Source organism: Oryza brachyantha, unplaced genomic scaffold, assembly GCF_000231095.2.
Source record: "Oryza brachyantha unplaced genomic scaffold, ObraRS2 ChrUN-Ctg46, whole genome shotgun sequence".
In the NCBI taxonomy this organism is placed as follows: domain Eukaryota; kingdom Viridiplantae; phylum Streptophyta; class Magnoliopsida; order Poales; family Poaceae; genus Oryza; species Oryza brachyantha.
In genome coordinates, this window is record NW_024427246.1 from 651,817 (window position 1) to 679,753 (window position 27,937).

At 58.3% G+C, this 27,937-nt stretch overlaps 48 non-coding genes and 9 pseudogenes across 48 annotated transcripts; all 57 read right to left on the bottom strand.

Annotated features, from left to right (window-relative positions):
- Window positions 1-197: 197 nt before the first annotated feature.
- On the bottom strand, window positions 198-316 carry LOC121056473. Its single transcript, XR_005813331.1, has one exon. It is a non-coding gene; the product is annotated as a 5S ribosomal RNA (ribosomal RNA).
- A 372-nt stretch (window positions 317-688) lies between these two features.
- LOC121056258 lies at window positions 689-807 on the bottom strand. The gene has a single exon (XR_005813124.1). It is a non-coding gene; the product is annotated as a 5S ribosomal RNA (ribosomal RNA).
- A 666-nt stretch (window positions 808-1,473) lies between these two features.
- Window positions 1,474-1,592, bottom strand: LOC121056286. The gene has a single exon (XR_005813151.1). It is a non-coding gene; the product is annotated as a 5S ribosomal RNA (ribosomal RNA).
- A 666-nt stretch (window positions 1,593-2,258) lies between these two features.
- Window positions 2,259-2,409, bottom strand: LOC121056363 (annotated as a pseudogene).
- Window positions 2,410-2,781: 372 nt separating this feature from the next.
- Window positions 2,782-2,900, bottom strand: LOC121056253. The gene has a single exon (XR_005813119.1). It is a non-coding gene; the product is annotated as a 5S ribosomal RNA (ribosomal RNA).
- Window positions 2,901-3,090: 190 nt separating this feature from the next.
- LOC121056608 lies at window positions 3,091-3,194 on the bottom strand (annotated as a pseudogene).
- Window positions 3,195-3,566: 372 nt separating this feature from the next.
- LOC121056422 lies at window positions 3,567-3,683 on the bottom strand. Its single transcript, XR_005813280.1, has one exon. It is a non-coding gene; the product is annotated as a 5S ribosomal RNA (ribosomal RNA).
- A 372-nt stretch (window positions 3,684-4,055) lies between these two features.
- LOC121056499 lies at window positions 4,056-4,174 on the bottom strand. The gene has a single exon (XR_005813357.1). It is a non-coding gene; the product is annotated as a 5S ribosomal RNA (ribosomal RNA).
- A 372-nt stretch (window positions 4,175-4,546) lies between these two features.
- Window positions 4,547-4,665, bottom strand: LOC121056264. The gene has a single exon (XR_005813130.1). It is a non-coding gene; the product is annotated as a 5S ribosomal RNA (ribosomal RNA).
- A 190-nt stretch (window positions 4,666-4,855) lies between these two features.
- Window positions 4,856-4,959, bottom strand: LOC121056609 (annotated as a pseudogene).
- Window positions 4,960-5,331: 372 nt separating this feature from the next.
- LOC121056423 lies at window positions 5,332-5,448 on the bottom strand. The gene has a single exon (XR_005813281.1). It is a non-coding gene; the product is annotated as a 5S ribosomal RNA (ribosomal RNA).
- A 372-nt stretch (window positions 5,449-5,820) lies between these two features.
- On the bottom strand, window positions 5,821-5,937 carry LOC121056424. Its single transcript, XR_005813282.1, has one exon. It is a non-coding gene; the product is annotated as a 5S ribosomal RNA (ribosomal RNA).
- Window positions 5,938-6,309: 372 nt separating this feature from the next.
- LOC121056480 lies at window positions 6,310-6,426 on the bottom strand. Its single transcript, XR_005813338.1, has one exon. It is a non-coding gene; the product is annotated as a 5S ribosomal RNA (ribosomal RNA).
- Window positions 6,427-6,798: 372 nt separating this feature from the next.
- Window positions 6,799-6,915, bottom strand: LOC121056453. Its single transcript, XR_005813311.1, has one exon. It is a non-coding gene; the product is annotated as a 5S ribosomal RNA (ribosomal RNA).
- Window positions 6,916-7,105: 190 nt separating this feature from the next.
- LOC121056620 lies at window positions 7,106-7,209 on the bottom strand (annotated as a pseudogene).
- Window positions 7,210-7,581: 372 nt separating this feature from the next.
- On the bottom strand, window positions 7,582-7,698 carry LOC121056425. Its single transcript, XR_005813283.1, has one exon. It is a non-coding gene; the product is annotated as a 5S ribosomal RNA (ribosomal RNA).
- A 372-nt stretch (window positions 7,699-8,070) lies between these two features.
- LOC121056125 lies at window positions 8,071-8,189 on the bottom strand. The gene has a single exon (XR_005812992.1). It is a non-coding gene; the product is annotated as a 5S ribosomal RNA (ribosomal RNA).
- Window positions 8,190-8,561: 372 nt separating this feature from the next.
- Window positions 8,562-8,678, bottom strand: LOC121056481. Its single transcript, XR_005813339.1, has one exon. It is a non-coding gene; the product is annotated as a 5S ribosomal RNA (ribosomal RNA).
- A 372-nt stretch (window positions 8,679-9,050) lies between these two features.
- Window positions 9,051-9,167, bottom strand: LOC121056455. The gene has a single exon (XR_005813313.1). It is a non-coding gene; the product is annotated as a 5S ribosomal RNA (ribosomal RNA).
- A 190-nt stretch (window positions 9,168-9,357) lies between these two features.
- Window positions 9,358-9,461, bottom strand: LOC121056622 (annotated as a pseudogene).
- Window positions 9,462-9,833: 372 nt separating this feature from the next.
- LOC121056426 lies at window positions 9,834-9,950 on the bottom strand. Its single transcript, XR_005813284.1, has one exon. It is a non-coding gene; the product is annotated as a 5S ribosomal RNA (ribosomal RNA).
- A 372-nt stretch (window positions 9,951-10,322) lies between these two features.
- Window positions 10,323-10,441, bottom strand: LOC121056126. Its single transcript, XR_005812993.1, has one exon. It is a non-coding gene; the product is annotated as a 5S ribosomal RNA (ribosomal RNA).
- A 372-nt stretch (window positions 10,442-10,813) lies between these two features.
- LOC121056146 lies at window positions 10,814-10,932 on the bottom strand. Its single transcript, XR_005813013.1, has one exon. It is a non-coding gene; the product is annotated as a 5S ribosomal RNA (ribosomal RNA).
- A 372-nt stretch (window positions 10,933-11,304) lies between these two features.
- Window positions 11,305-11,423, bottom strand: LOC121056132. Its single transcript, XR_005812999.1, has one exon. It is a non-coding gene; the product is annotated as a 5S ribosomal RNA (ribosomal RNA).
- Window positions 11,424-11,795: 372 nt separating this feature from the next.
- On the bottom strand, window positions 11,796-11,914 carry LOC121056138. Its single transcript, XR_005813005.1, has one exon. It is a non-coding gene; the product is annotated as a 5S ribosomal RNA (ribosomal RNA).
- Window positions 11,915-12,579: 665 nt separating this feature from the next.
- On the bottom strand, window positions 12,580-12,698 carry LOC121056374. Its single transcript, XR_005813234.1, has one exon. It is a non-coding gene; the product is annotated as a 5S ribosomal RNA (ribosomal RNA).
- A 190-nt stretch (window positions 12,699-12,888) lies between these two features.
- Window positions 12,889-12,992, bottom strand: LOC121056623 (annotated as a pseudogene).
- A 372-nt stretch (window positions 12,993-13,364) lies between these two features.
- On the bottom strand, window positions 13,365-13,483 carry LOC121056299. The gene has a single exon (XR_005813164.1). It is a non-coding gene; the product is annotated as a 5S ribosomal RNA (ribosomal RNA).
- A 190-nt stretch (window positions 13,484-13,673) lies between these two features.
- LOC121056624 lies at window positions 13,674-13,777 on the bottom strand (annotated as a pseudogene).
- Window positions 13,778-14,149: 372 nt separating this feature from the next.
- Window positions 14,150-14,268, bottom strand: LOC121056170. The gene has a single exon (XR_005813037.1). It is a non-coding gene; the product is annotated as a 5S ribosomal RNA (ribosomal RNA).
- A 372-nt stretch (window positions 14,269-14,640) lies between these two features.
- On the bottom strand, window positions 14,641-14,759 carry LOC121056340. Its single transcript, XR_005813201.1, has one exon. It is a non-coding gene; the product is annotated as a 5S ribosomal RNA (ribosomal RNA).
- A 371-nt stretch (window positions 14,760-15,130) lies between these two features.
- Window positions 15,131-15,249, bottom strand: LOC121056386. Its single transcript, XR_005813246.1, has one exon. It is a non-coding gene; the product is annotated as a 5S ribosomal RNA (ribosomal RNA).
- Window positions 15,250-15,620: 371 nt separating this feature from the next.
- LOC121056308 lies at window positions 15,621-15,739 on the bottom strand. The gene has a single exon (XR_005813173.1). It is a non-coding gene; the product is annotated as a 5S ribosomal RNA (ribosomal RNA).
- A 372-nt stretch (window positions 15,740-16,111) lies between these two features.
- Window positions 16,112-16,230, bottom strand: LOC121056190. The gene has a single exon (XR_005813057.1). It is a non-coding gene; the product is annotated as a 5S ribosomal RNA (ribosomal RNA).
- Window positions 16,231-16,602: 372 nt separating this feature from the next.
- Window positions 16,603-16,721, bottom strand: LOC121056318. Its single transcript, XR_005813182.1, has one exon. It is a non-coding gene; the product is annotated as a 5S ribosomal RNA (ribosomal RNA).
- A 372-nt stretch (window positions 16,722-17,093) lies between these two features.
- On the bottom strand, window positions 17,094-17,212 carry LOC121056276. Its single transcript, XR_005813141.1, has one exon. It is a non-coding gene; the product is annotated as a 5S ribosomal RNA (ribosomal RNA).
- A 372-nt stretch (window positions 17,213-17,584) lies between these two features.
- Window positions 17,585-17,703, bottom strand: LOC121056287. The gene has a single exon (XR_005813152.1). It is a non-coding gene; the product is annotated as a 5S ribosomal RNA (ribosomal RNA).
- A 372-nt stretch (window positions 17,704-18,075) lies between these two features.
- Window positions 18,076-18,194, bottom strand: LOC121056341. The gene has a single exon (XR_005813202.1). It is a non-coding gene; the product is annotated as a 5S ribosomal RNA (ribosomal RNA).
- Window positions 18,195-18,565: 371 nt separating this feature from the next.
- LOC121056387 lies at window positions 18,566-18,684 on the bottom strand. The gene has a single exon (XR_005813247.1). It is a non-coding gene; the product is annotated as a 5S ribosomal RNA (ribosomal RNA).
- A 371-nt stretch (window positions 18,685-19,055) lies between these two features.
- LOC121056310 lies at window positions 19,056-19,174 on the bottom strand. The gene has a single exon (XR_005813175.1). It is a non-coding gene; the product is annotated as a 5S ribosomal RNA (ribosomal RNA).
- Window positions 19,175-19,546: 372 nt separating this feature from the next.
- On the bottom strand, window positions 19,547-19,665 carry LOC121056191. The gene has a single exon (XR_005813058.1). It is a non-coding gene; the product is annotated as a 5S ribosomal RNA (ribosomal RNA).
- Window positions 19,666-20,037: 372 nt separating this feature from the next.
- LOC121056319 lies at window positions 20,038-20,156 on the bottom strand. Its single transcript, XR_005813183.1, has one exon. It is a non-coding gene; the product is annotated as a 5S ribosomal RNA (ribosomal RNA).
- A 372-nt stretch (window positions 20,157-20,528) lies between these two features.
- On the bottom strand, window positions 20,529-20,647 carry LOC121056298. The gene has a single exon (XR_005813163.1). It is a non-coding gene; the product is annotated as a 5S ribosomal RNA (ribosomal RNA).
- A 372-nt stretch (window positions 20,648-21,019) lies between these two features.
- On the bottom strand, window positions 21,020-21,138 carry LOC121056208. Its single transcript, XR_005813075.1, has one exon. It is a non-coding gene; the product is annotated as a 5S ribosomal RNA (ribosomal RNA).
- Window positions 21,139-21,510: 372 nt separating this feature from the next.
- LOC121056192 lies at window positions 21,511-21,629 on the bottom strand. Its single transcript, XR_005813059.1, has one exon. It is a non-coding gene; the product is annotated as a 5S ribosomal RNA (ribosomal RNA).
- A 372-nt stretch (window positions 21,630-22,001) lies between these two features.
- Window positions 22,002-22,120, bottom strand: LOC121056134. Its single transcript, XR_005813001.1, has one exon. It is a non-coding gene; the product is annotated as a 5S ribosomal RNA (ribosomal RNA).
- Window positions 22,121-22,492: 372 nt separating this feature from the next.
- Window positions 22,493-22,611, bottom strand: LOC121056135. Its single transcript, XR_005813002.1, has one exon. It is a non-coding gene; the product is annotated as a 5S ribosomal RNA (ribosomal RNA).
- Window positions 22,612-22,983: 372 nt separating this feature from the next.
- LOC121056477 lies at window positions 22,984-23,102 on the bottom strand. The gene has a single exon (XR_005813335.1). It is a non-coding gene; the product is annotated as a 5S ribosomal RNA (ribosomal RNA).
- Window positions 23,103-23,474: 372 nt separating this feature from the next.
- Window positions 23,475-23,593, bottom strand: LOC121056158. Its single transcript, XR_005813025.1, has one exon. It is a non-coding gene; the product is annotated as a 5S ribosomal RNA (ribosomal RNA).
- A 372-nt stretch (window positions 23,594-23,965) lies between these two features.
- Window positions 23,966-24,084, bottom strand: LOC121056343. Its single transcript, XR_005813204.1, has one exon. It is a non-coding gene; the product is annotated as a 5S ribosomal RNA (ribosomal RNA).
- A 372-nt stretch (window positions 24,085-24,456) lies between these two features.
- Window positions 24,457-24,575, bottom strand: LOC121056136. Its single transcript, XR_005813003.1, has one exon. It is a non-coding gene; the product is annotated as a 5S ribosomal RNA (ribosomal RNA).
- Window positions 24,576-24,947: 372 nt separating this feature from the next.
- Window positions 24,948-25,097, bottom strand: LOC121056335 (annotated as a pseudogene).
- Window positions 25,098-25,469: 372 nt separating this feature from the next.
- On the bottom strand, window positions 25,470-25,588 carry LOC121056344. Its single transcript, XR_005813205.1, has one exon. It is a non-coding gene; the product is annotated as a 5S ribosomal RNA (ribosomal RNA).
- A 372-nt stretch (window positions 25,589-25,960) lies between these two features.
- LOC121056150 lies at window positions 25,961-26,079 on the bottom strand. The gene has a single exon (XR_005813017.1). It is a non-coding gene; the product is annotated as a 5S ribosomal RNA (ribosomal RNA).
- Window positions 26,080-26,451: 372 nt separating this feature from the next.
- LOC121056336 lies at window positions 26,452-26,601 on the bottom strand (annotated as a pseudogene).
- A 372-nt stretch (window positions 26,602-26,973) lies between these two features.
- Window positions 26,974-27,092, bottom strand: LOC121056306. Its single transcript, XR_005813171.1, has one exon. It is a non-coding gene; the product is annotated as a 5S ribosomal RNA (ribosomal RNA).
- Window positions 27,093-27,464: 372 nt separating this feature from the next.
- LOC121056366 lies at window positions 27,465-27,583 on the bottom strand. The gene has a single exon (XR_005813226.1). It is a non-coding gene; the product is annotated as a 5S ribosomal RNA (ribosomal RNA).
- Window positions 27,584-27,937: the final 354 nt, after the last annotated feature.

Consider the following 27,937-nt stretch of genomic DNA (forward strand, 5'->3'; position numbering starts at 1 on the left):
ACGTCTGTCCCGGACAGAAGTTGGAACGAACGACGGCGTCGCCAGGCACGCGCGTCACGAGCGATAAACGCGTAGGCCGAACGAATGGCTCCGGCAAGTACCGAAAACGGTAAAAATGAACCAATGGCTCGACCGAGGTCCCAAAACCGCAAAAATGAACGAATGTCTCGACCAAGAACTCAAAACGGCTAAAAAGAGGGATGCAACATGAGGACTTCCCAGGAGGTCACCCATCCTAGTACTACTCTCACCCAAGCACGCTAAACTTCGGAGTTCTGATGGGATCCGATGCTTTAGTGGTGGTATGACCCCATCCAGCATGTCTCGCACCACCTGCCCCCTTATGCTCCCCGCGCGTGGCCCTTACCCGTCCGCCCGGGGCGAACCGTGCCGTCGTAGGAGCGAATAAACGGCTGACTCGTACCGCGTACGAACGGCAGGGTCTCATGAGAGCGAAAAGCGAGATACGTGTACCCAGAGCGAACGGCGGGACGTCTGTCCCGGACAGAAGGTGGATCGAACGACGGCGTCGCCAGGCACGCGCGTCACGAGCGATAAACGCGTAGGCCGAACGAATAGCTCCGGCAAGTACCGAAAACGGTAAAAATGAACGAATGGCTCAACCGAGGTCCCAAAACGGCGAAAATAAACGAATGTCTCGACCAAGAACCCAAAACGGCTAAAAAGAGGGATGCAACACGAGGACTTCCCAGGAGGTCACCCATCCTAGTACTACTCTCGCCCAAGCACACTTAACTTCGGAGTTAAGATGGGATCCGGTGCTTTAGTGCTGGTATGACCGCATCCAGCATGTCTCGCACCGCCTGCCCCCTTATGCTCCCCGCGCGTGGCCCTTACCCGTCCGCCCGGGGCGAACCGTGCCGTCGTAGGAGCGAATAAGCGGCTGACTCGTACCTCGTACGAATGGCAGGGTCTCATGAGAGCGAAAAGCGAGATACGTGTACCCCGAGCGAACGGCGGGACGTCTGTCCCGGACAGAAGGTGGAACGAACGACGGCGTCGCCACTACTCTCGCCCAAGCACGCTTAACTTCGGAGTTCTGATGGGATCCGGTGCTTTAGTGCTGGTATGATCGCATCCAGCATGTCTCGCACCGCCTGCCCCCTTATGCTCCCCGCGCGTGGCCCTTACCCGTCCGCCCGGGGCGAACCGTGCCGTCGTAGGAGCGAATAAGCGGCTGACTCGTACCGCGTACGAACGGCAGGGTCTCATGAGAGCGAAAAGCGAGATACGTGTACCCCGAGCGAACGGCGGGACGTCTGTCCCGGACAGAAGGTGGAACGAACGACGGCGTCGCCAGGCACGCGCGTCACGAGCGATAAACGCGTAGGCCGAACGAATGGCTCCGGCAAGTACCGAAAACGGTAAAAATGAACGAATGGCTCGACCGAGGTCCCAAAACCGCAAAAATGAACGAATGTCCCGACCAAGAACTCAAAACGGCTAAAAAGAGGGATGCAACACGAGGACTTCCCAAAAGGTCACCCATCCTAGTACTACTCTCGCCCAAGCACGCTTAATTTCGGAGTTCTGATGGGATCCGGTGCTTTATTGCTGGTATGACCGCATCCAGCATGTCTCGCACCGCCTGCCCCCATATGCTCCCCGCGCGTGGCCCTTACCCGTCCGCCCGGGGCGAACCGTGCCGTCGTAGGAGCGAATAAGCGGCTGACTCATACCGCGTACGAACGGCAGCGTCTCATGAGAGCGAAAAGCGAGATACGTGTACCCCGAGCGAACGGCGGGACGTCTGTCCCGGACAGAAGGTGGAACGAACGACGGCGTCGCCACTACTCTCGCCCAAGCACGCTTAACTTCGGAATTCTGATGGGATCCGGTGCTTTAGTGCTGGTATGACCGCATCCAGCATGTCTCGCACCGCCTGCCCCCTTATGCTCCCCGCGCGTGGCCCTTACCCGTCCGCCCGGGGCGAACCGTGCCGTCGTAGGAGCGAATAAGCGGCTGACTCGTACCGCGTACGAACGGCAGGGTCTCATGAGAGCGAAAAGCGAGATACGTGTACCCCGAGCGAACGACGGGACGTCTGTCCCGGACAGAAGGTGGAACGAACGACGGCGTCGCCAGGCACGTGCGTCACGAGCGATAAACGCGTAGGCCGAACGAATGGCTCCGGCAAGTACCGAAAACGGTAAAAATGAACGAATGGCTCGACCGAGGTCCCAAAACCGCAAAAATGAACGAATGTCCCGACCAAGAACCCAAAACGGCTAAAAAGAGGGATGCAACACGAGGACTTCCCAGGAGGTCACCCATCCTAGTACTACTCTCGCCCAAGCACGCTTAACTTTAGTACTACTCTCGCCCAAGCACGCTTAACTTCGGAGTTCTGACGGGATCCGGTGCTTTAGTGCTGGTATGATCGCATCCATCATGTGTCGCACCGCCTGCCCCCTTATGCTCCCCGCGCGTGGCCCTTACCCGTCCGCCCGGGGCGAACTGTGCCGTCGTAGGAGCGAATAAGCGGCTGACTCGTACCCCGTACGAACGGCAGGGTCTCATGAGAGCGAAAAGCGAGATACGTGTACCCCGAGCGAACGACGGGACTTCTGTCCCGGACAGAAGGTGGAACGAATGACGGCGTCGCCAGGCACGCGCGTCACGAGCGATAAACGCGTAGGCCGAACGAATGGCTCCGGCAAGTACCGAAAACGGTAAAGATGAACGAATGGCTCGACCGAGGTCCCAAAACCGCAAAAATGAACGAATGTCCCGACCAAGAACCCAAAACGGCTAAAAAGAGGGATGCAACACGAGGACTTCCCAGGAGGTCACCCATCCTAGTACTACTCTCGCCCAAGCACGCTTAACTTCGGAGTTCTGACGGGATCCGGTGCTTTAGTGCTGGTATGATCGCATCCATCATGTGTTGCACCGCCTGCCCCCTTATGCTCCCCGCGCGTGGCCCTTACCCGACCGCCCGGGGCGAACCGTGCCGTCGTAGGAGCGAATAAGCGGCTGACTCGTACCGCGTACGAACGGCAGGGTCTCATGAGAGCGAAAAGCGAGATACGTGTACCCCGAGCGAACGGCGGGACGTCTGTCCCGGACAGAAGGTGGAACGAATGACGGCGTCGCCACTACTCTCGCCCAAGCACGCTTAACTTCGGAGTTCTGATGGGATCCGGTGCTTTAGTGCTGGTATGACCGCATCCAGCATGTCTCGCACCGCCTGCCCCCTTATGCTCCCCGCGCGTGGCCCTTACCCGTCCGCCCGGGGCGAACCGTGCCGTCGTAGGAGCGAATAAGCGGCTGACTCGTACCGCGTACGAACGGCAGGGTCTCATGAGAGCGAAAAGCGAGATACGTGTACCCCGAGCGAACGACGGGACGTCTGTCCCGGACAGAAGGTGGAACGAACGACGGCGTCGCCAGGCACGTGCGTCACGAGCGATAAACGCGTAGGCCGAACGAATGGCTCCGGCAAGTACCGAAAACGGTAAACATGAACGAATGGCTCGACCGAGGTCCCAAAACCGCAAAAATGAACGAATGTCCCGACCAAGAACCCAAAACGGCTAAAAAGAGGGATGCAACACGAGGACTTCCCAAGAGGTCACCCATCCTAGTACTACTCTCGCCCAAGCACGCTTAACTTCGGAGTTCTGACATTCCGGTGCTTTAGTGCTGGTATGATCGCATCCAGCATGTGTCGCACCGCCTGCCCCCTTATGCTCCCCGCGCGTGGCCCTTACCCGTCCGCCCGGGGCGAACCGTGCCGTCGTAGGAGCGAATAAGCGGCTGACTCGTACCGCGTACGAACGGCAGGGTCTCATGAGAGCGAAAAGCGAGATACGTGTACCCCGAGCGAACGACGGGACGTCTGTCCCGGACAGAAGGTGGAACGAACGACGGCGTCGCCAGGCACGTGCGTCACGAGCGATAAACGCGTAGGCCGAACGAATGGCTCCGGCAAGTACCGAAAACGGTAAACATGAACGAATGGCTCGACCGAGGTCCCAAAACCGCAAAAATGAACGAATGTCCCGACCAAGAACCCAAAACGGCTAAAAAGAGAGATGCAACACGAGGACTTCCCAAGAGGTCACCCATCCTAGTACTACTCTCGCCCAAGCACGCTTAACTTCGGAGTTCTGACGGGATCCGGTGCTTTAGTGCTGGTATGATCGCATCCAGCATGTGTCGCACCGCCTGCCCCCTTATGCTCCCCGCGCGTGGCCCTTACCCGTCCGCCCGGGGCGAACTGTGCCGTCGTAGGAGCGAATAAGCGGCTGACTCGTACCCCGTACGAACGGCAGGGTCTCATGAGAGCGAAAAGCGAGATACGTGTACCCCGAGCGAACGACGGGACTTCTGTCCCGGACAGAAGGTGGAACGAATGACGGCGTCGCCAGGCACGCGCGTCACGAGCGATAAACGCGTAGGCCGAACGAATGGCTCCGGCAAGTACCGAAAACGGTAAAGATGAACGAATGGCTCGACCGAGGTCCCAAAACCGCAAAAATGAACGAATGTCCCGACCAAGAACCCAAAACGGCTAAAAAGAGGGATGCAACACGAGGACTTCCCAGGAGGTCACCCATCCTAGTACTACTCTCGCCCAAGCACGCTTAACTTCGGAGTTCTGACGGGATCCGGTGCTTTAGTGCTGGTATGATCGCATCCATCATGTGTTGCACCGCCTGCCCCCTTATGCTCCCCGCGCGTGGCCCTTACCCGACCGCCCGGGGCGAACCGTGCCGTCGTAGGAGCGAATAAGCGGCTGACTCGTACCGCGTACGAACGGCAGGGTCTCATGAGAGCGAAAAGCGAGATACGTGTACCCCGAGCGAACGGCGGGACGTCTGTCCCGGACAGAAGGTGGAACGAATGACGGCGTCGCCACTACTCTCGCCCAAGCACGCTTAACTTCGGAGTTCTGATGGGATCCGGTGCTTTAGTGCTGGTATGACCGCATCCAGCATGTCTCGCACCGCCTGCCCCCTTATGCTCCCCGCGCGTGGCCCTTACCCGTCCGCCCGGGGCGAACCGTGCCGTCGTAGGAGCGAATAAGCGGCTGACTCGTACCGCGTACGAACGGCAGGGTCTCATGAGAGCGAAAAGCGAGATACGTGTACCCCGAGCGAACGACGGGACGTCTGTCCCGGACAGAAGGTGGAACGAACGACGGCGTCGCCAGGCACGTGCGTCACGAGCGATAAACGCGTAGGCCGAACGAATGGCTCCGGCAAGTACCGAAAACGGTAAACATGAACGAATGGCTCGACCGAGGTCCCAAAACCGCAAAAATGAACGAATGTCCCGACCAAGAACCCAAAACGGCTAAAAAGAGGGATGCAACACGAGGACTTCCCAAGAGGTCACCCATCCTAGTACTACTCTCGCCCAAGCACGCTTAACTTCGGAGTTCTGACATTCCGGTGCTTTAGTGCTGGTATGATCGCATCCAGCATGTGTCGCACCGCCTGCCCCCTTATGCTCCCCGCGCGTGGCCCTTACCCGTCCGCCCGGGGCGAACCGTGCCGTCGTAGGAGCGAATAAGCGGCTGACTCGTACCGCGTACGAACGGCAGGGTCTCATGAGAGCGAAAAGCGAGATACGTGTACCCCGAGCGAACGACGGGACGTCTGTCCCGGACAGAAGGTGGAACGAACGACGGCGTCGCCAGGCACGTGCGTCACGAGCGATAAACGCGTAGGCCGAACGAATGGCTCCGGCAAGTACCGAAAACGGTAAACATGAACGAATGGCTCGACCGAGGTCCCAAAACCGCAAAAATGAACGAATGTCCCGACCAAGAACCCAAAACGGCTAAAAAGAGGGATGCAACACGAGGACTTCCCAAGAGGTCACCCATCCTAGTACTACTCTCGCCCAAGCACGCTTAACTTCGGAGTTCTGACATTCCGGTGCTTTAGTGCTGGTATGATCGCATCCAGCATGTGTCGCACCGCCTGCCCCCTTATGCTCCCCGCGCGTGGCCCTTACCCGTCCGCCCGGGGCGAACCGTGCCGTCGTAGGAGCGAATAAGCGGCTGACTCGTACCGCGTACGAACGGCAGGGTCTCATGAGAGCGAAAAGCGAGATACGTGTACCCCGAGCGAACGACGGGACGTCTGTCCCGGACAGAAGGTGGAACGAACGACGGCGTCGCCAGGCACGTGCGTCACGAGCGATAAACGCGTAGGCCGAACGAATGGCTCCGGCAAGTACCGAAAACGGTAAACATGAACGAATGGCTCGACCGAGGTCCCAAAACCGCAAAAATGAACGAATGTCCCGACCAAGAACCCAAAACGGCTAAAAAGAGGGATGCAACACGAGGACTTCCCAAGAGGTCACCCATCCTAGTACTACTCTCGCCCAAGCACGCTTAACTTCGGAGTTCTGACATTCCGGTGCTTTAGTGCTGGTACGATCGCATCCAGCATGTGTCGCACCGCCTGCCCCCTTATGCTCCCCGCGCGTGGCCCTTACCCGTCCGCCCGGGGCGAACCGTGCCGTCGTAGGAGCGAATAAGCGGCTGACTCGTACCGCGTACGAACGGCAGGGTCTCATGAGAGCGAAAAGCGAGATACGTGTACCCCGAGCGAACGACGGGACTTCTGTCCCGGACAGAAGGTGGAACGAACGACGGCGTCGCCAGGCACGCGCGTCACGAGCGATAAACGCGTAGGCCGAACGAATGGCTCCGGCAAGTACCGAAAACGGTAAAGATGAACGAATGGCTCGACCGAGGTCCCAAAACCGCAAAAATGAACGAATGTCCCGACCAAGAACCCAAAACGGCTAAAAAGAGGGATGCAACACGAGGACTTCCCAGGAGGTCACCCATCCTAGTACTACTCTCGCCCAAGCACGCTTAACTTCGGAGTTCTGACATTCCGGCGCTTTAGTGCTGGTATGATCGCATCCAGCATGTGTCGCACCGCCTGCCCCCTTATGCTCCCCGCGCGTGGCCCTTACCCGTCCGCCCGGGGCGAACCGTGCCGTCGTAGGAGCGAATAAGCGGCTGACTCGTACCGCGTACGAACGGCAGGGTCTCATGAGAGCGAAAAGCGAGATACGTGTACCCCGAGCGAACGGCGGGACGTCTGTCCCGGACAGAAGGTGGAACGAACGACGGCGTCGCCACTACTCTCGCCCAAGCACGCTTAACTTCGGAGTTCTGATGGGATCCGGTGCTTTAGTGCTGGTATGACCGCATCCAGCATGTCTCGCACCGCCTGCCCCCTTATGCTCCCCGCGCGTGGCCCTTACCCGTCCGCCCGGGGCGAACCGTGCCGTCGTAGGAGCGAATAAGCGGCTGACTCGTACCGCGTACGAACGGCAGGGTCTCATGAGAGCGAAAAGCGAGATACGTGTACCCCGAGCGAACGACGGGACGTCTGTCCCGGACAGAAGGTGGAACGAACGACGGCGTCGCCAGGCACGTGCGTCACGAGCGATAAACGCGTAGGCCGAACGAATGGCTCCGGCAAGTACCGAAAACGGTAAACATGAACGAATGGCTCGACCGAGGTCCCAAAACCGCAAAAATGAACGAATGTCCCGACCAAGAACCCAAAACGGCTAAAAAGAGGGATGCAACACGAGGACTTCCCAAGAGGTCACCCATCCTAGTACTACTCTCGCCCAAGCACGCTTAACTTCGGAGTTCTGACATTCCGGTGCTTTAGTGCTGGTATGATCGCATCCAGCATGTGTCGCACCGCCTGCCCCCTTATGCTCCCCGCGCGTGGCCCTTACCCGTCCGCCCGGGGCGAACCGTGCCGTCGTAGGAGCGAATAAGCGGCTGACTCGTACCGCGTACGAACGGCAGGGTCTCATGAGAGCGAAAAGCGAGATACGTGTACCCCGAGCGAACGACGGGACTTCTATCCCGGATAGAAGGTGGAACGAACGACGGCGTCGCCAGGCACGCGCGTCACGAGCGATAAACGCGTAGGCCGAACGAATGGCTCCGGCAAGTACCGAAAACGGTAAAGATGAACGAATGGCTCGACCGAGGTCCCAAAACCGCAAAAATGAACGAATGTCCCGACCAAGAACCCAAAACGGCTAAAAAGAGGGATGCAACACGAGGACTTCCCAGGAGGTCACCCATCCTAGTACTACTCTCGCCCAAGTACGCTTAACTTCGGAGTTCTGACGGGATCCGGTGCTTTAGTGCTGGTATGATCGCATCCATCATGTGTCGCACCGCCTGCCCCCTTATGCTCCCCGCGCGTGGCCCTTACCCGTCCGCCCGGGGCGAACCGTGCCGTCGTAGGAGCGAATAAGCGGCTGACTCGTACCGCGTACGAACGGCAGGGTCTCATGAGAGCGAAAAGCGAGATACGTGTACCCCGAGCGAACGACGGGACTTCTATCCCGGATAGAAGGTGGAACGAACGACGGCGTCGCCAGGCACGCGCGTCACGAGCGATAAACGCGTAGGCCGAACGAATGGCTCCGGCAAGTACCGAAAACGGTAAACATGAACGAATGGCTCGACCGAGGTCCCAAAACCGCAAAAATGAACGAATGTCCCGACCAAGAACCCAAAACGGCTAAAAAGAGGGATGCAACACGAGGACTTCCCAAGAGGTCACCCATCCTAGTACTACTCTCGCCCAAGCACGCTTAACTTCGGAGTTCTGACATTCCGGTGCTTTAGTGCTGGTACGATCGCATCCAGCATGTGTCGCACCGCCTGCCCCCTTATGCTCCCCGCGCGTGGCCCTTACCCGTCCGCCCGGGGCGAACCGTGCCGTCGTAGGAGCGAATAAGCGGCTGACTCGTACCGCGTACGAACGGCAGGGTCTCATGAGAGCGAAAAGCGAGATACGTGTACCCCGAGCGAACGACGGGACTTCTGTCCCGGACAGAAGGTGGAACGAACGACGGCGTCGCCAGGCACGCGCGTCACGAGCGATAAACGCGTAGGCCGAACGAATGGCTCCGGCAAGTACCGAAAACGGTAAAGATGAACGAATGGCTCGACCGAGGTCCCAAAACCGCAAAAATGAACGAATGTCCCGACCAAGAACCCAAAACGGCTAAAAAGAGGGATGCAACACGAGGACTTCCCAGGAGGTCACCCATCCTAGTACTACTCTCGCCCAAGCACGCTTAACTTCGGAGTTCTGACATTCCGGCGCTTTAGTGCTGGTATGATCGCATCCAGCATGTGTCGCACCGCCTGCCCCCTTATGCTCCCCGCGCGTGGCCCTTACCCGTCCGCCCGGGGCGAACCGTGCCGTCGTAGGAGCGAATAAGCGGCTGACTCGTACCGCGTACGAACGGCAGGGTCTCATGAGAGCGAAAAGCGAGATACGTGTACCCCGAGCGAACGGCGGGACGTCTGTCCCGGACAGAAGGTGGAACGAACGACGGCGTCGCCACTACTCTCGCCCAAGCACGCTTAACTTCGGAGTTCTGATGGGATCCGGTGCTTTAGTGCTGGTATGACCGCATCCAGCATGTCTCGCACCGCCTGCCCCCTTATGCTCCCCGCGCGTGGCCCTTACCCGTCCGCCCGGGGCGAACCGTGCCGTCGTAGGAGCGAATAAGCGGCTGACTCGTACCGCGTACGAACGGCAGGGTCTCATGAGAGCGAAAAGCGAGATACGTGTACCCCGAGCGAACGACGGGACGTCTGTCCCGGACAGAAGGTGGAACGAACGACGGCGTCGCCAGGCACGTGCGTCACGAGCGATAAACGCGTAGGCCGAACGAATGGCTCCGGCAAGTACCGAAAACGGTAAACATGAACGAATGGCTCGACCGAGGTCCCAAAACCGCAAAAATGAACGAATGTCCCGACCAAGAACCCAAAACGGCTAAAAAGAGGGATGCAACACGAGGACTTCCCAAGAGGTCACCCATCCTAGTACTACTCTCGCCCAAGCACGCTTAACTTCGGAGTTCTGACATTCCGGTGCTTTAGTGCTGGTATGATCGCATCCAGCATGTGTCGCACCGCCTGCCCCCTTATGCTCCCCGCGCGTGGCCCTTACCCGTCCGCCCGGGGCGAACCGTGCCGTCGTAGGAGCGAATAAGCGGCTGACTCGTACCGCGTACGAACGGCAGGGTCTCATGAGAGCGAAAAGCGAGATACGTGTACCCCGAGCGAACGACGGGACTTCTATCCCGGATAGAAGGTGGAACGAACGACGGCGTCGCCAGGCACGCGCGTCACGAGCGATAAACGCGTAGGCCGAACGAATGGCTCCGGCAAGTACCGAAAACGGTAAAGATGAACGAATGGCTCGACCGAGGTCCCAAAACCGCAAAAATGAACGAATGTCCCGACCAAGAACCCAAAACGGCTAAAAAGAGGGATGCAACACGAGGACTTCCCAGGAGGTCACCCATCCTAGTACTACTCTCGCCCAAGTACGCTTAACTTCGGAGTTCTGACGGGATCCGGTGCTTTAGTGCTGGTATGATCGCATCCATCATGTGTCGCACCGCCTGCCCCCTTATGCTCCCCGCGCGTGGCCCTTACCCGTCCGCCCGGGGCGAACCGTGCCGTCGTAGGAGCGAATAAGCGGCTGACTCGTACCGCGTACGAACGGCAGGGTCTCATGAGAGCGAAAAGCGAGATACGTGTACCCCGAGCGAACGACGGGACTTCTGTCCCGGACAGAAGGTGGAACGAACGACGGCGTCGTCAGGCACGCGCGTCACGAGCGATAAACGCGTAGGCCGAACGAATGGCTCCGGCAAGTACCGAAAACGGTAAAGATGAACGAATGGCTCGACCGAGGTCCCAAAACCGCAAAAATGAACGAATGTCCCGACCAAGAACCCAAAACGGCTAAAAAGAGGGATGCAACACGAGGACTTCCCAGGAGGTCACCCATCCTAGTACTACTCTCGCCCAAGCACGCTAAACTTCGGAGTTCTGACGGGATCCGGTGCTTTAGTGCTGGTATGATCGCATCCATCATGTGTCGCACCGCCTGCCCCCTTATGCTCCCCGCGCGTGGCCCTTACCCGTCCGCCCGGGGCGAACCGTGCCGTCGTAGGAGCGAATAAGCGGCTGACTCGTACCGCGTACGAACGGCAGGGTCTCATGAGAGCGAAAAGCGAGATACGTGTACCCCGAGCGAACGACGGGACTTCTGTCCCGGACAGAAGGTGGAACGAACGACGGCGTCGCCAGGCACGCGCGTCACGAGCGATAAACGCGTAGGCCGAACGAATGGCTCCGGCATGTACCGAAAACGGTAAAGATGAACGAATGGCTCGACCGAGGTCCCAAAACCGCAAAAATGAACGAATGTCCCGACCAAGAACCCAAAACGACTAAAAAGAGGGATGCAACACGAGGACTTCCCAGGAGGTCACCCATCCTAGTACTACTCTCGCCCAAGCACGCTTAACTTCGGAGTTCTGACAGGATCCGGTGCTTTAGTGCTGGTATGATCGCATCCATCATGTGTTGCACCGCCTGCCCCCTTATACTCCCCGCGCGTGGCCCTTACCCGACCGCCCGGGGCGAACCGTGCCGTCGTAGGAGCGAATAAGCGGCTGACTCGTACCGGGTACGAACGGCAGGGTCTCATGAGAGCGAAAAGCGAGATACGTGTACCCCGAGCGAACGGCGGGACGTCTGTCCCGGACAGAAGTTGGAACGAACGACGGCGTCGCCAGGCACGCGCGTCACGAGCGATAAACGCGTAGGCCGAACGAATGGCTCCGGCAAGTACCGAAAACGGTAAAAATGAACGAATGGCTTGACCGAGGTCCCAAAACCGCAAAAATGAACGAATGTCCCGACCAAGAACCCAAAACGGCTAAAAAGAGGGATGCAACACGAGGACTTCCCAGGAGTTCACCCATCCTAGTACTACTCTCGCCCAAGCACGCTTAACTTCGGAGTTCTGATGGGATCCGGTGCTTTAGTGCTGGTATGATCGCATCCAGCATGTGTCACACCGCCTGCCCCCTTATGCTCCCCACGCGTGGCCCTTACCCGTCCGCCCGGCGCGAACCGTGCCGTCGTAGGAGCGAATAAGCGGCTGACTCGTACCGCGTACGAACGGCAGGGTCTCATGAGAGCGAAAAGCGAGATACGTGTACCCCGAGCGAACGGCGGGACGTCTGTCCCGGACAGAAGGTGGAACGAACAACGGCGTCGCCACTACTCTCGCCCAAGCACGCTTAACTTCGGAGTTCTGATGGATCCGGTGCTTTAGTGCTGGTATGACCGCATCCAGCATGTCTCGCACCGCCTGCCCCCTTATGCTCCCCGCGCGTGGCCCTTACCCGTCCGCCCGGGGCGAACCGTGCCGTCGTAGGAGCGAATAAGCGGCTGACTCGTACCGCGTACGAACGGCAGGGTCTCATGAGAGCGAAAAGCGAGATACGTGTACCCCGAGCGAACGGCGGGACGTCTGTCCCGGACAGAAGTTGGAACGAACGACGGCGTCGCCGGGCACGCGCGTCACGAGCGATAAACGCGTAGGCCGAACGAATGGCTCCGGCAAGTACCGAAAACGGTAAAAATGAACGAATGGATCGACCGAGGTCCCAAAACCGCAAAAATGAACGAATGTCTCGACCAAGAACTCAAAACGGCTAAAAAGAGGGATGAAACACAAGGACTTCCCAAGAGGTCACCCATCCTAGTACTACTCTCGCCCAAGCACGCTTAACTTCAAAGTTCTGATGGGATCCGGTGCTTTAGTGCTGGTATGACCGCATCCAGCATGTCTCGCACCGCCTGCCCCCATATGCTCCCCGCGCGTGGCCCTTACCCGTCCGCCCGGGGCGAACCGTGCCGTCGTAGGAGCGAATAAGCGGCTGACTCGTACCGCGTACGAACGGCAGGGTCTCATGAGAGCGAAAAGCGAGATACGTGTACCCCGAGCGAACGGCGGGACGTCTGTCCCGGACAGAAGGTGGAACGAACGACGGCGTCGCCACTACTCTCGCCCAAGCACGCTTAACTTCGGAGTTCTGATGGGATCCGGTGCTTTAGTGCTGGTATGACCGCATCCAGCATGTCTCGCATCGCCTGCCCCCTTATGCTCCCCGCGCGTGGCCCTTACCCGTCCGCCCGGGGCGAACCGTGCCGTCGTAGGAGCGAATAAGCGGCTGACTCGTACCGCGTACGAACGGCAGGGTCTCATGAGAGCGAAAAGCGAGACACGTGTACCCCGAGCGAACGACGGGACGTCTGTCCCGGACAGAAGGTGGAACGAACGACGGCGTCGCCAGGCACGCGCGTCATGAGCGATAAACGCGTAGGCCGAACGAATGGCTCTGGCAAGTACCGAAAACGGTAAAAATGAACGAATGGATCGACCGAGGTCCCAAAACCGCAAAAATGAACGAATGTCTCGACCAAGAACTCAAAACGGCTAAAAAGAGGGATGCAACACGAGGACTTCCCAAGAGGCAAACCATCCTAGTACTACTCTCGCCCAAGCACGCTTAACTTCGGAGTTCTGATGGGATCCGGTACTTTAGTGCTGGTATGACCGCATCCAGCATGTCTTGCACCGCCTGCCCCCATATGCTCCCCGCGCATGGCCCTTACCCGTCCGCCCGGGGCGAACCGTGCCGTCGTAGGAGCGAATAAGCGGCTGACTCGTACCGCGTACGAACGGCAGGGTCTCATGAGAGCGAAAAGCGAGATACGTGTACCCCGAGCGAACGGCGGGACGTCTGTCCCGGACAGAAGGTGGAACGAACGACGGCGTCGCCACTACTCTCGCCCAAGCACGCTTAACTTCGGAGTTCTGATGGGATCCGGTGCTTTAGTGCTGGTATGACCGCATCCAGCATGTCTCGCACCGCCTGCCCCCTTATGCTCCCCGCGCGTGGCCCTTACCCGTCCGCCCGGGGCGAACCGTGCCGTCGTAGGAGCGAATAAGCGGCTGACTCGTACCGCGTACGAACGGCAGGGTCTCATGAGAGCGAAAAGCGAGATACGTGTACCCCGAGCGAACGACGGGACGTCTGTCCCGGACAGAAGGTGGAACGAACGACGGCGTCGCCAGGCACGCGCGTCACGAGCGATAAACGCGTAGGCCGAACGAATGGCTCCGGCAAGTACCGAAAACGGTAAAAATGAACGAATGGCTCGACCGAGGTCCCAAAACCGCAAAAATGAACGAATATCCCGACCAAGAACCCAAAACGGCTAAAAAGAGGGATGCAACACGAGGACTTCCCAGGAGGTCACCCATCCTAGTACTACTCTCGCCCAAGCACGCTTAACTTCGGGGTTCTAACGGGATCCGGTGCTTTAGTGCTGGTATGATCGCATCCAGCATGTGTCGCACCGCCTGCCCCCTTATGCTCCCCGCGCGTGGCCCTTACCCGTCCGCCCGGCGCGAACCGTGCCGTCGTAGGAGCGAATAAGCGGCTGACTCGTACCGCGTACGAACGGCAGGGTCTCATGAGAGCGAAAAGCGAGATACGTGTACCCCGAGCGAACGGCGGGACGTCTGTCCCGGACAGAAGTTGGAACGAACGACGGCGTCGCCAGGCACGCGCGTCACGAGCGATAAACGCGTAGGCCGAACGAATGGCTCCGGCAAGTACCGAAGACGGTAAAAATGAACCAATGGCTCGACCGAGGTCCCAAAACCACAAAAATGAACGAATGTCTCGCCCAAGAACTCAAAACGGCTAAAAAGAGGGATGCAACACGAGGACTTCCCAGGAGGTCACCCATCCTGGGACTACTCTCGCCCAAGCACGCTTAACTTCAAAGTTCTAATGGGATCCGGTGCTTTAGTGCTGGTATGACCGCATCCAGCATGTCTCGCACCGCCTGCCCCCTTATGCTCCCCGCGCGTGGCCCTTACCCGTCCGCCCGAGCGAACCGTGCCGTCGTAGGAGCGAATAAGCGGCTGACTCATACCGCGTAAGAACGGCAGGGTCTCATGAGAGCGAAAAGCGAGATACGTATACCCCGAGCGAACGGCGGGACGTCTGTCCCGGACAGAAGGTGGAACGAACGACGGCGTCGCCAGGCACGCGCGTCACGAGCGATAAACGCGTAGGCCGAACGAATGGCTCCCGCAAGTACCGAAAACGGTAAAAATGAACGAATGGCTCGACCGAGGTCCCAAAACCGCAAAAATGAACGAATGTCCCGACCAAGAACCCAAAACGGCTAAAAAGAGGGATGCAACAAGAGGACTTCCCAAGAGGTCACCCATCCTAGTACTACTCTCGCCCAAGCACGCTTAACTTCAGAGTTCTGATGGGATTCGGTGCTTTGGTGCTGGTATGATCGCATCCGGCATATCTCGCACCGCCTGCCCCCTTATGCTCCCCGCGCGTGGCCCTTACCCGTCCGCCCGAGCGAACCGTGCCGTCGTAGGAGCGAATAAGCGGCTGACTCATACCGCGTAAGAACGGCAGGGTCTCATGAGAGCGAAAAGCGAGATACGTATACCCCGAGCGAACGGCGGGACGTCTGTCCCGGACAGAAGGTGGAACGAACGACGGCGTCGCCAGGCACGCGCGTCACGAGCGATAAACGCGTAGGCCGAACGAATGGCTCCGGCAAGTACCGAAAACGGTAAAAATGAACGAATGGCTCGACCGAGGTCCCAAAACGGCAAAAATGAACGAATGTCCCGACCAAGAACCCAAAACGGCTAAAAAGAGGGATGCAACACGAGGACTTCCCAGGAGGTCACCCTTCCTAGTGCTACTCTCGCCCAAGCGCGCTTAACTTCGGAGTTCTGATGGGATCCGGTGCTTTAGTGCTGGTATGATCGCATCCAACATGTCTCGCACCGCCTGCCCCCTTATGCTCCCCGCGCGTGGCCCTTACCCGTTCGCCCGGGGCGAACCGTGCCGTCGTAGGAGTGAATAAACGGCTGACTCGTACCGCGTACGAACGGCAGGGTCTCATGATAGCGAAAAGCGAGATACGTGTACCCCGAGTGAACGGCGGGACGTCTGTCGCGGACAGAAGTTGGAACGAACGACGGCGTCGCCAGGCACGCGCGTCACGAGCGATAAACGCGTAGGCCGAACGAATGGCTCCGGCAAGTACCGAAAACGGTAAGAATGAACGAATGGCTCGACCGAGGTCCCAAAACAGCAAAAATGAACGAATGTCTCGACGAAGAACTCAAAACGGCTAAAAAGAGGGATGCAACACGAGGACTTCCCAGGAGGTCACCCATCCTAGTACTACTCTCGCCCAAGCACGCTTAACTTCAGAGTTCTGATGGGATCCGGTGCTTTAGTACTGGTATGATCGCGTCCAGCATGTCTAGCACCGCCTGCCCCCTTATGCTCCCCGCGCGTGGCCCTTACCCGTCCGCCAAGGGCGAACCGTGCCGTCGTAGGAGCGAATAAACGGCTGACTCGAACCGCGTACGAACGGCAGGGTCTCATGAGACCGAAAAGCGAGATACGTGTACCCCGAGCGAACGGCGGGACGTCTGTCCCGGACAGAAGTTGGAACGAACGACGGCGTCGCAAGGCACGCGCGTCACGAGCGATAAACGCGTAGGCCGAACGAATGGCTCCGGCAAGTACCGAGAAAGGTAAAAATGAACGAATGGCTCAACCGAGGACTCAAAACGGCAAAAATGAACGAATGCCTCGACCAAGAACCCAAAACGGCTAAGAAGAGGGTTGCAACACGAGGACTTCCCAGGAGGTCAACCATCCTAGTAGTACTCTCGCCCAAGCACGCTTAACTTCAGAGTTCTGATGGGATCCGGTGCTTTAGTGCTGGTATGATCGCATCCAGCATGAATCGCACCGCCTGCCCCCATATGCTCCCCGCGCGTGGCCCTTACCCGTCCGCCCGGGGCGAACCGTGCCGTCGTAGGAGCGAATAAGTGGCTGACTCGTACCGCGTACGAACGGCAGGGTCTCATGAGAGCGAAAAGCGAGATACGTGTACCCCGAGCGAACGGCGGGACGTCTTTCCCGGACAGAAGGTGGAACGAACGACGGCGTCGCCAGGCACGCGCGTCACGAGCGATAAACGCGTAGGCCGAACGAATGGCTCCGGCAAGTACCGAGAACGGTAAAAATGAACGAATGGCTCGACCGAGGTCCCAAAACGGTAAAAATGAACGAATGTCTCGACCAAGAACCCAAAACGGCTAAAAAGAGGGATGCAACACGAGGACTTCCCAGGAGGTCACCCAACCTAGTACTACTCTCGCCCAAGCACGCTTAACTTCGGAGTTCTGATGGGATCCGGTGCTTTAGTGCTGGTATGATCGCATCCAGCATGTCTCGCACCGCCTGCCCCCTTATGCTCCCCGCGCGTGGCCCTTACCCGTCCGCTAAGGGCGAACCGTGCCGTCGTAGGAGCGAATAAGCGGCTGACTCGTACCGCGTACGAACGGCAGGGTCTCATGAGAGCGAAAAGCGAGATACGTGTACCCCGAGCGAACGGCGGGACGTCTTTCCCGGACAGAAGGTGGAACGAACGACGGCGTCGCCAGGCACGCGCGTCACGAGCGATAAACGCGTAGGCCGAACGAATGGCTCCGGCAAGTACCGAGAACGGTAAAAATGAACGAATGGCTCGACCGAGGTCCCAAAACGGTAAAAATGAACGAATGTCTCGACCAAGAACCCAAAACGGCTAAAAAGAGGGATGCAACACGAGGACTTCCCAGGAGGTCACCCAACCTAGTACTACTCTCGCCCAAGCACGCTTAACTTCGGAGTTCTGATGGGATCCGGTGCTTTAGTGCTGGTATGATCGCATCCAGCATGTGTCGCACCGCCTGCCCCCTTATGCTCCCCGCGCGTGGCCCTTACCCGTCCGCCCGGCGCGAACCGTGCCGTCGTAGGAGCGAATAAGCGGCTGACTCGTACCGCGTACGAACGGCAGGGTCTCATGAGAGCGAAAAGCGAGATACGTGTACCCCGAGCGAACGGCGGGACGTCTGTCCCGGACAGAAGTTGGAACGAACGACGGCGTCGCCAGGCACGCGCGTCACGAGCGATAAACGCGTAGGCCGAACGAATGGCTCCGGCAAGTACCGAAGACGGTAAAAATGAACCAATGGCTCGACCGAGGTCCCAAAACCACAAAAATGAACGAATGTCTCGCCCAAGAACTCAAAACGGCTAAAAAGAGGGATGCAACACGAGGACTTCCCAGGAGGTCACCCATCCTGGGACTACTCTCGCCCAAGCACGCTTAACTTCAAAGTTCTAATGGGATCCGGTGCTTTAGTGCTGGTATGACCGCATCCAGCATGTCTCGCACCGCCTGCCCCCTTATGCTCCCCGCGCGTGGCCCTTACCCGTCCGCCCGAGCGAACCGTGCCGTCGTAGGAGCGAATAAGCGGCTGACTCATACCGCGTAAGAACGGCAGGGTCTCATGAGAGCGAAAAGCGAGATACGTATACCCCGAGCGAACGGCGGGACGTCTGTCCCGGACAGAAGGTGGAACGAACGACGGCGTCGCCAGGCACGCGCGTCACGAGCGATAAACGCGTAGGCCGAACGAATGGCTCCCGCAAGTACCGAAAACGGTAAAAATGAACGAATGGCTCGACCGAGGTCCCAAAACCGCAAAAATGAACGAATGTCCCGACCAAGAACCCAAAACGGCTAAAAAGAGGGATGCAACAAGAGGACTTCCCAAGAGGTCACCCATCCTAGTACTACTCTCGCCCAAGCACGCTTAACTTCAGAGTTCTGATGGGATTCGGTGCTTTGGTGCTGGTATGATCGCATCCGGCATATCTCGCACCGCCTGCCCCCTTATGCTCCCCGCGCGTGGCCCTTACCCGTCCGCCCGAGCGAACCGTGCCGTCGTAGGAGCGAATAAGCGGCTGACTCATACCGCGTAAGAACGGCAGGGTCTCATGAGAGCGAAAAGCGAGATACGTATACCCCGAGCGAACGGCGGGACGTCTGTCCCGGACAGAAGGTGGAACGAACGACGGCGTCGCCAGGCACGCGCGTCACGAGCGATAAACGCGTAGGCCGAACGAATGGCTCCGGCAAGTACCGAAAACGGTAAAAATGAACGAATGGCTCGACCGAGGTCCCAAAACGGCAAAAATGAACGAATGTCCCGACCAAGAACCCAAAACGGCTAAAAAGAGGGATGCAACACGAGGACTTCCCAGGAGGTCACCCTTCCTAGTGCTACTCTCGCCCAAGCGCGCTTAACTTCGGAGTTCTGATGGGATCCGGTGCTTTAGTGCTGGTATGATCGCATCCAACATGTCTCGCACCGCCTGCCCCCTTATGCTCCCCGCGCGTGGCCCTTACCCGTTCGCCCGGGGCGAACCGTGCCGTCGTAGGAGTGAATAAACGGCTGACTCGTACCGCGTACGAACGGCAGGGTCTCATGATAGCGAAAAGCGAGATACGTGTACCCCGAGTGAACGGCGGGACGTCTGTCGCGGACAGAAGTTGGAACGAACGACGGCGTCGCCAGGCACGCGCGTCACGAGCGATAAACGCGTAGGCCGAACGAATGGCTCCGGCAAGTACCGAAAACGGTAAGAATGAACGAATGGCTCGACCGAGGTCCCAAAACAGCAAAAATGAACGAATGTCTCGACGAAGAACTCAAAACGGCTAAAAAGAGGGATGCAACACGAGGACTTCCCAGGAGGTCACCCATCCTAGTACTACTCTCGCCCAAGCACGCTTAACTTCAGAGTTCTGATGGGATCCGGTGCTTTAGTACTGGTATGATCGCGTCCAGCATGTCTAGCACCGCCTGCCCCCTTATGCTCCCCGCGCGTGGCCCTTACCCGTCCGCCAAGGGCGAACCGTGCCGTCGTAGGAGCGAATAAACGGCTGACTCGAACCGCGTACGAACGGCAGGGTCTCATGAGACCGAAAAGCGAGATACGTGTACCCCGAGCGAACGGCGGGACGTCTGTCCCGGACAGAAGTTGGAACGAACGACGGCGTCGCAAGGCACGCGCGTCACGAGCGATAAACGCGTAGGCCGAACGAATGGCTCCGGCAAGTACCGAGAAAGGTAAAAATGAACGAATGGCTCAACCGAGGACTCAAAACGGCAAAAATGAACGAATGCCTCGACCAAGAACCCAAAACGGCTAAGAAGAGGGTTGCAACACGAGGACTTCCCAGGAGGTCAACCATCCTAGTAGTACTCTCGCCCAAGCACGCTTAACTTCAGAGTTCTGATGGGATCCGGTGCTTTAGTGCTGGTATGATCGCATCCAGCATGAATCGCACCGCCTGCCCCCATATGCTCCCCGCGCGTGGCCCTTACCCGTCCGCCCGGGGCGAACCGTGCCGTCGTAGGAGCGAATAAGTGGCTGACTCGTACCGCGTACGAACGGCAGGGTCTCATGAGAGCGAAAAGCGAGATACGTGTACCCCGAGCGAACGGCGGGACGTCTTTCCCGGACAGAAGGTGGAACGAACGACGGCGTCGCCAGGCACGCGCGTCACGAGCGATAAACGCGTAGGCCGAACGAATGGCTCCGGCAAGTACCGAGAACGGTAAAAATGAACGAATGGCTCGACCGAGGTCCCAAAACGGTAAAAATGAACGAATGTCTCGACCAAGAACCCAAAACGGCTAAAAAGAGGGATGCAACACGAGGACTTCCCAGGAGGTCACCCAACCTAGTACTACTCTCGCCCAAGCACGCTTAACTTCGGAGTTCTGATGGGATCCGGTGCTTTAGTGCTGGTATGATCGCATCCAGCATGTCTCGCACCGCCTGCCCCCTTATGCTCCCCGCGCGTGGCCCTTACCCGTCCGCTAAGGGCGAACCGTGCCGTCGTAGGAGCGAATAAGCGGCTGACTCGTACCGCGTACGAACGGCAGGGTCTCATGAGAGCGAAAAGCGAGATACGTGTACCCCGAGCGAACGGCGGGACGTCTGTCCCGGACAGAAGTTGGAACGAACGACGGCGTCGCCAGGCACGCGCGTCACGAGCGATAAACGCGTAGGCCGAACGAATGGCTCCGGCAAGTACCGAGAACGGTAAAAATGAACGAATGGCTCGACCGAGGTCCCAAAACGGCAAAAATGAACGAATGTCTCGACCAAGAACCCAAAACGGCTAAAAAGAGGGATGCAACACGAGGACTTCCCAGGTGGTCAACCATCCTAGTACTACTCTCGCCCAAGCACGCTTAACTTCAGAGTTCTGATGGGATCCGGTGCTTTAGTGCTGGTATGATCGCATCTAGCATGTCTCGCACCGCCTGCCCCCTTATGCTCCCCGCGCGAGGCCCTTACCCGTCCGCCCGGGGCGAACCGTGCCGTCGTAGGAGCGAATAAGTGGCTGACTCGTACCGCGTACGAACGGCAGGGTCTCATGAGAGCGAAAAGCGAGATACGTGTACCCCGAGCGAACGGCGGGACGTCTGTCCCGGACAGAAGTTGGAACGAACGACGGCGTCGCCAGGCACGCGCGTCACGAGCGATAAACGCGTAGGCCGAACGAATGGCTCCGGCAAGTACCGAAAACGGTAAGAATGAACGAATGGCTCGACCGAGGTCCCAAAACAGCAAAAATGAACGAATGTCTCGACGAAGAACTCGAAACGGCTAAAAAGAGGGATGCAACACGAGGACTTCCCAGGAGGTCACCCATCCTAGTACTACTCTCGCCCAAGCACGCTTAACTTCAGAGTTCTGATGGGATCCGGTGCTTTAGTACTGGTATGATCGCGTCCAGCATGTCTTGCACCGCCTGCCCCCTTGTGCTCCCCACGCGTGGCCCTTACCCGTCCGCCAAGGGCGAACCGTGCCGTCGTAGGAGCGAATAAACGGCTGACTCGAACCGCGTACGAACGGCAGAGTCTCATGAGACCGAAAAGCGAGATACGTGTACCCCGAGCGAACGGCGGGACGTCTGTCCCGGACAGAAGTTGGAACGAACGACGGCGTCGCAAGGCACGCGCGTCACGAGCGATAAACGCGTAGGCCGAACGAATGGCTCCGGCAAGTACCGAGAATGGTAAAAATGAACGAATGGCTCAACCGAGGACTCAAAACGGCAAAAATGAACGAATGCCTCGACCAAGAACCCAAAACGGCTATAAAGAGGGATGCAACACGAGGACTTCCCAGGAGGTCAACCATCCTAGTACTACTCTCGCCCAAGCACGCTTAACTTCAGAGTTCTGATGGGATCCGGTGCTTTAGTGCTGGTATGATCGCATCCAGCATGAATCGCACCGCCTGCCCCCTTATGCTCCCCGCGCGTGGCCCTTACCCGTCCGCCCGGGGCGAACCGTGCCGTCGTAGGAGCGAATAAGTGGCTGACTTGTACCGCGTACGAACGGCAGGGTCTCATGAGAGCGAAAAGCGAGATACGTGTACCCCGAGCGAACGGCGGGACGTCTTTCCCGGACAGAAGGTGGAACGAACGACGGCGTCGCCAGGCACGCGCGTCACGAGCGATAAACGCGTAGGCCGAACGAATGGCTCCGGCAAGTACCGAGAACGGTAAAAATGAACGAATGGCTCGACCGAGGTCCCAAAACGGGAAAAATGAACGAATGTCTCGACCAAGAACCCAAAACGGCTAAAAAGAGGGATGCAACACGAGGACTTCCCAGGAGGTCAACCATCCTAGTACTACTCTCGCCCAAGCACGCTTAACTTCAGAGTTCTGATGGGATCCGGTGCTTTAGTGCTGGTATGATCGCATCCAGCATGTCTCGCACCGCCTGCCCCCTTATGCTCCCCGCGCGTGGCCCTTACCCGTCCGCCCGGGGCGAACCGTGCCGTCGTAGGAGCGAATAAGCGGCTGACTCGTACCGCGTACGAACGGCAGGGTCTCATGAGAGCGAAAAGCGAGATACGTGTACCCCGAGCGAACGGCGGGACGTCTGTCCCGGACAGAAGTTGGAACGAACGACGGCGTCGCCAGGCACGCGCGTCACGAGCGATAAACGCGTAGGCCGAACGAATGGCTCCGGCAAGTACCGAAAACGGTAAAAATGAACGAATGGCTCGACCGAGGTCCCAAAACGGCAAAAATGAACGATTGTCTCGACCAAGAACCCAAAACGGCTAAAAAGAGGGATGCAACACGAGGACTTCCCTGGAGGTCACCCAACCTAGTACTACTCTCGCCCAAGCACGCTTAACTTCGGAGTTCTGATGGGATCCGGTGCTTTAGTGCTGGTATGATCGCATCCAGCATGTCTCGCACCGCCTGCCCCCTTATGCTCCCCGCGCGTGGCCCTCACCCGTCCGCCCGGGGCGAACCGTGCCGTCGTAGGAGCGAATAAGGGGCTGACTCGTACCGCGTACGAACGGCAGGGTCTCATGAGAGCGAAAAGCGAGATACGTGTACCCCGAGCGAACGGCGGGACGTCTGTCCCGGACAGAAGTTGGAACGAACGACGGCGTCGCCAGGCACGCGCGTCACGAGCGATAAACGCGTAGGCCGAACGAATGGCTCCGGCAAGTACCGAGAACGGTAAAAATGAACGAATGCCTCGACCGAGGTCCCAAAACGGCAAAAATGAACGAATGTCTCGACCAAGAACCCAAAACGGCTAAAAAGAGGGATGCAACCCGAGGACTTCCCAGGAGGTCACCCAACCTAGTACTACTCTCGCCCAAGCACGCTTAACTTCGGAGTTCTGATGGGATCCAGTGCTTTAGTGCTGGTATGATCGCATCCAGCATGTCTCGCACCGCCTGCCCCCTTATGCTCCCCACGCGTGGCCCTTACCCGTCCGCCCGGGGCGAACCGTGCCGTCGTAGGAGCGAATAAGTGGCTGACTCGTACCGCGTACGAACGGCAGGGTCTCATGGGAGCGAAAAGCGAGATACGTGTACCCCGAGCGAACGGCGGGACGTCTGTCGCGGACAGAAGTTGGAACGAACGACGGCGTCGCCAGGCACGCGCGTCACGAGCGATAAACGCGTAGGCCGAACGAATGGCTCCGGCAAGTACCGAAAACGGTAAAAATGAACGAATGGCTCGACCGAGGTCCCAAAACGGCAAAAATGAACGATTGTCTCGACCAAGAACCCAAAACGGCTAAAAAGAGGGATGCAACACGAGGACTTCCCTGGAGGTCACCCATCCTAGTACTACTCTCGCCCAAGCACGCTTAACTTCGGAGTTCTGATGGGATCCGGTGCTTTAGTGCTGGTATGATCGCATCCAGTATGTCTCGCACCGCCTGCCCCCTTATGCTCCCCGCGCGTGGCCCTTACCCGTCCGCCAAGGGCGAACCGTGCCGTCGTAGGAGCGAATAAGCGGCTGACTCGTACCGCGTACGAAAGGCAGGGTCTCATGAGAGCGAAAAGCGAGATACGTGTACCCCGAGCGAACGGCGGGACGTCTGTCCCGGACAGAAGTTGGAACGAACGACGGCGTCGCCAGGCACGCGCGTCACGAGCGATAAACGCGTAGGCCGAACGAATGGCTCCGGCAAGTACCGAGAACGGTAAAAATGAACGAATGGCTCGACCGAGGTCCCAAAACGGCAAAAATGAACGAATGTCTCGACCAAGAACCCAAAACGGCTAAAAAGAGGGATGCAACACGAGGACTTCCCAGGAGGTCAACCATCCTAGTACTACTCTCGCCCAAGCACGCTTAACTTCAGAGTTCTGATGGGATCCGGTGCTTTAGTGCTGGTATGATCGCATCCAGCATGTCTCGCACCGCCTGCCCCCATATGCTCCCCGCGCGTGGCCCTTACCCGTCCGCCCGGGGCGAACCGTGCCGTCGTAGGAGCGAATAAGTGGCTGACTCGTACCGCGTACGAACGGCAGGGTCTCATGAGAGCGAAAAGCGAGATACGTGTACCCCGAGCGAACGGCGGGACGTCTGTCCCGGACAGAAGTTGGAACGAACGACGGCGTCCCCAGGCACGCGCGTCACGAGCGATAAACGCGTAGGCCAAACGAATGGCTCCGGCAAGTACCGAAAACGGTAAAAATGAACGAATGGCTCGACCGAGGTCCCAAAACAGCAAAAATAAACGAATGTCTCGACCAAGAACCCAAAACGGCTAAAAAGAGGGATGCAACACGAGGACTTCCTAGGAGGTCACCCATCCTAGTACTACTCTCGCCCAAGCACGCTTAACTTCGGAGTTCTGATGGGATCCGGTGCTTTACTTCGGAGTTCTGATGGGATCCGGTGCTTTAGTGCTGGTATGATCGCATCCAGCATGTCTCGCACCGCCTGCCCCCATATGCTCCCCGCGCGTGGCCCTTACCCGTCCGCCCGGGGCGAGCCGTGCCGTCGTAGGAGCGAATAAGTGGCTGACTCGTATCGCGTACGAACGGCAGGGTCTCATGAGAGCGAAAAGCGAGATACGTGTACCCCGAGCGAACGGCGGGACGTCTGTCCCGGACAGAAGTTGGAACGAACGACGGCGTCGCCAGGCACGCGCGTCACGAGCGATAAACGCGTAGGCCGAACGAATGGCTCCGGCAAGTACCGAAAACGGTAAAAATGAACGAATGGCTCGACCGAGGTCCCAAAACAGCAAAAATGAACGAATGTCTCGACGAAGAACCCAAAACGGCTAAAAAGAGAGATGCAACACGAGGACTTCCTAGGAGGTCACCCATCCTAGTACTACTCTCGCCCAAGCACGCTTAACTTTGGAGTTTTGATGGGATCCGGTGCTTTTGTGCTGGTATGATCGCATCCAGCATGTGTTGCACCGCCTGCCCCCTTATGCTCCCCGCGCGTGGCCCTTACCCGTCCGCCAAGGGCGAACCGTGCCGTCGTAGGAGCGAATAAGCGGCTGACTCGTACCGCGTACGAACGGCAGGGTCTCATGAGAGCGAAAAGCGAGATACGTGTACCCCGAGCGAACGGCGGGACGTCTGTCCCGGACAGAAGTTGGAACGAACGACGGCGTCGCCAGGCACGCGCGTCACGAGCGATAAACGCGTAGGCCGAACGAATGGCTCCGGCAAGTACCAAGAACGGTAAAAATGAACGAATGGCTCGACCGAGGTCCCAAAACGGCAAAAATGAACGAATGTCTCGACCAAGAACCCAAAACGGCTAAAAAGAGGAATGCAACACGAGGACTTCCCAGGAGGTCAACCATCCTAGTACTACTCTCGCCCAAGCACGCTTAACTTCAGAGTTCTGATGGGATCCGGTGCTTTAGTGCTGGTATGATCGCATCCAGCATGTCTCGCACCGCCTGCCCCCTTATGCTCCCCGCGCGTGGCCCTTACCCGTCCGCCCGGGGCGAACCGTGCCGTCGTAGGAGCGAATAAGCGGCTGACTCGTACCGCGTACGAACGGCAGGGTCTCATGAGAGCGAAAAGCGAGATACGTGTACCCCGAGCGAACGGCGGGACGTCTGTCCCGGACAGAAGTTGGAACGAACGACGGCGTCCCCAGGCACGCGCGTCACGAGCGATAAACGCGTAGGCCGAACGAATGGCTCCGGCAAGTACCGAAAACGGTAAAAATGAACGAATGGCTCGACCGAGGTCCCAAAACAGCAAAAATGAACGAATGTCTCGACCAAGAACCCAAAACGGCTAAAAAGAGGGATGCAACACGAGGACTTCCTAGGAGGTCACCCATCCTAGTACTACTCTCGCCCAAGCACGCTTAACTTCGGAGTTCTGATGGGATCCGGTGCTTTACTTCGGAGTTCTGATGGGATCCGGTGCTTTAGTGCTGGTATGATCGCATCCAGCATGTCTCGCACCGCCTGCCCCCTTATGCTCCCCGCGCGTGGCCCTTACCCGTCCGCCCGGGGCGAACCGTGCCGTCGTAGGAGCGAATAAGTGGCTGACTCGTATCGCGTACGAACGGCAGGGTCTCATGAGAGCGAAAAGCGAGATACGTGTACCCCGAGCGAACGGCGGGACGTCTGTCCCGGACAGAAGTTGGAACGAACGACGGCGTCGCCAGGCACGCGCGTCACGAGCGATAAACGCGTAGGCCGAACGAATGGCTCCGGCAAGTACCGAAAACGGTAAAAATGAACGAATGGCTCGACCGAGGTCCCAAAACAGCAAAAATGAACGAATGTCTCGACGAAGAACCCAAAACGGCTAAAAAGAGAGATGCAACACGAGGACTTCCTAGGAGGTCACCCATCCTAGTACTACTCTCGCCCAAGCACGCTTAACTTTGGAGTTTTGATGGGATCCGGTGCTTTAGTGCTGGTATGATCGCATCCAGCATGTCTCGCACCGCCTGCCCCCTTATGCTCCTCGCGCGTGGCCCTTACCCGTCCGCCCGGGGCCAACCGTGCCGTCGTAGGAGCGAATAAGCGGCTGACTCGTACTGCGTACGAACGGCAGGGTCTCATGAGAGCGAAAAGCGAGATACGTGTACCCCGAGCGAACGGCGGGACGTCTGTCCCGGACAGAAGTTGCAACGAACGACGGCGTCGCCAGGCACGCGCGTCACGAGCGATAAACGCGTAGGCCGAACGAATGGCTCCGGCAAGTACCGAAAACGGTAAGAATGAACGAATGGCTCGACCGAGGTCCCAAAACGGCAAAAATGAACGAATGTCTCGACCAAGAACCCAAAACGGCTAAAAAGAGGGATGCAACACGAGGACTTCCCAGGAGGTCACCCATCCTAGTACTACTCTCGCCCAAGCACGCTTAACTTCGGAGTTCTGATGGGATCCGGTGCTTTAGTGCTGGTATGATCGCAGCCAGCATATCTTGCACCGCCTGCCCCCTCATGCTCCCCGCGCGTGGCCCTTACCCGTCCGCCCGGGGCGAACCGTGCCGTCGTAGGAGCGAATAAGCGGCTGACTCGTACCGCGTACGAACGGCAGGGTCTCATGAGAGCGAAAAGCAAGATACGTGTACCCCGAGCGAACGGCGGGACGTCTGTCCCGGACAGAAGTTGGAACGAACGACGGCGTCGCCAGGCACGCGCGTCACGAGCGATAAACGCGTAGGCCGAACGAATGGCTCCGGCAAGTACCGAAAACGGTAAAAATGAACGAATGGCTCGACCGAGGTCCCAAAACAGCAAAAATGAACGAATGTCTCGACGAAGAAC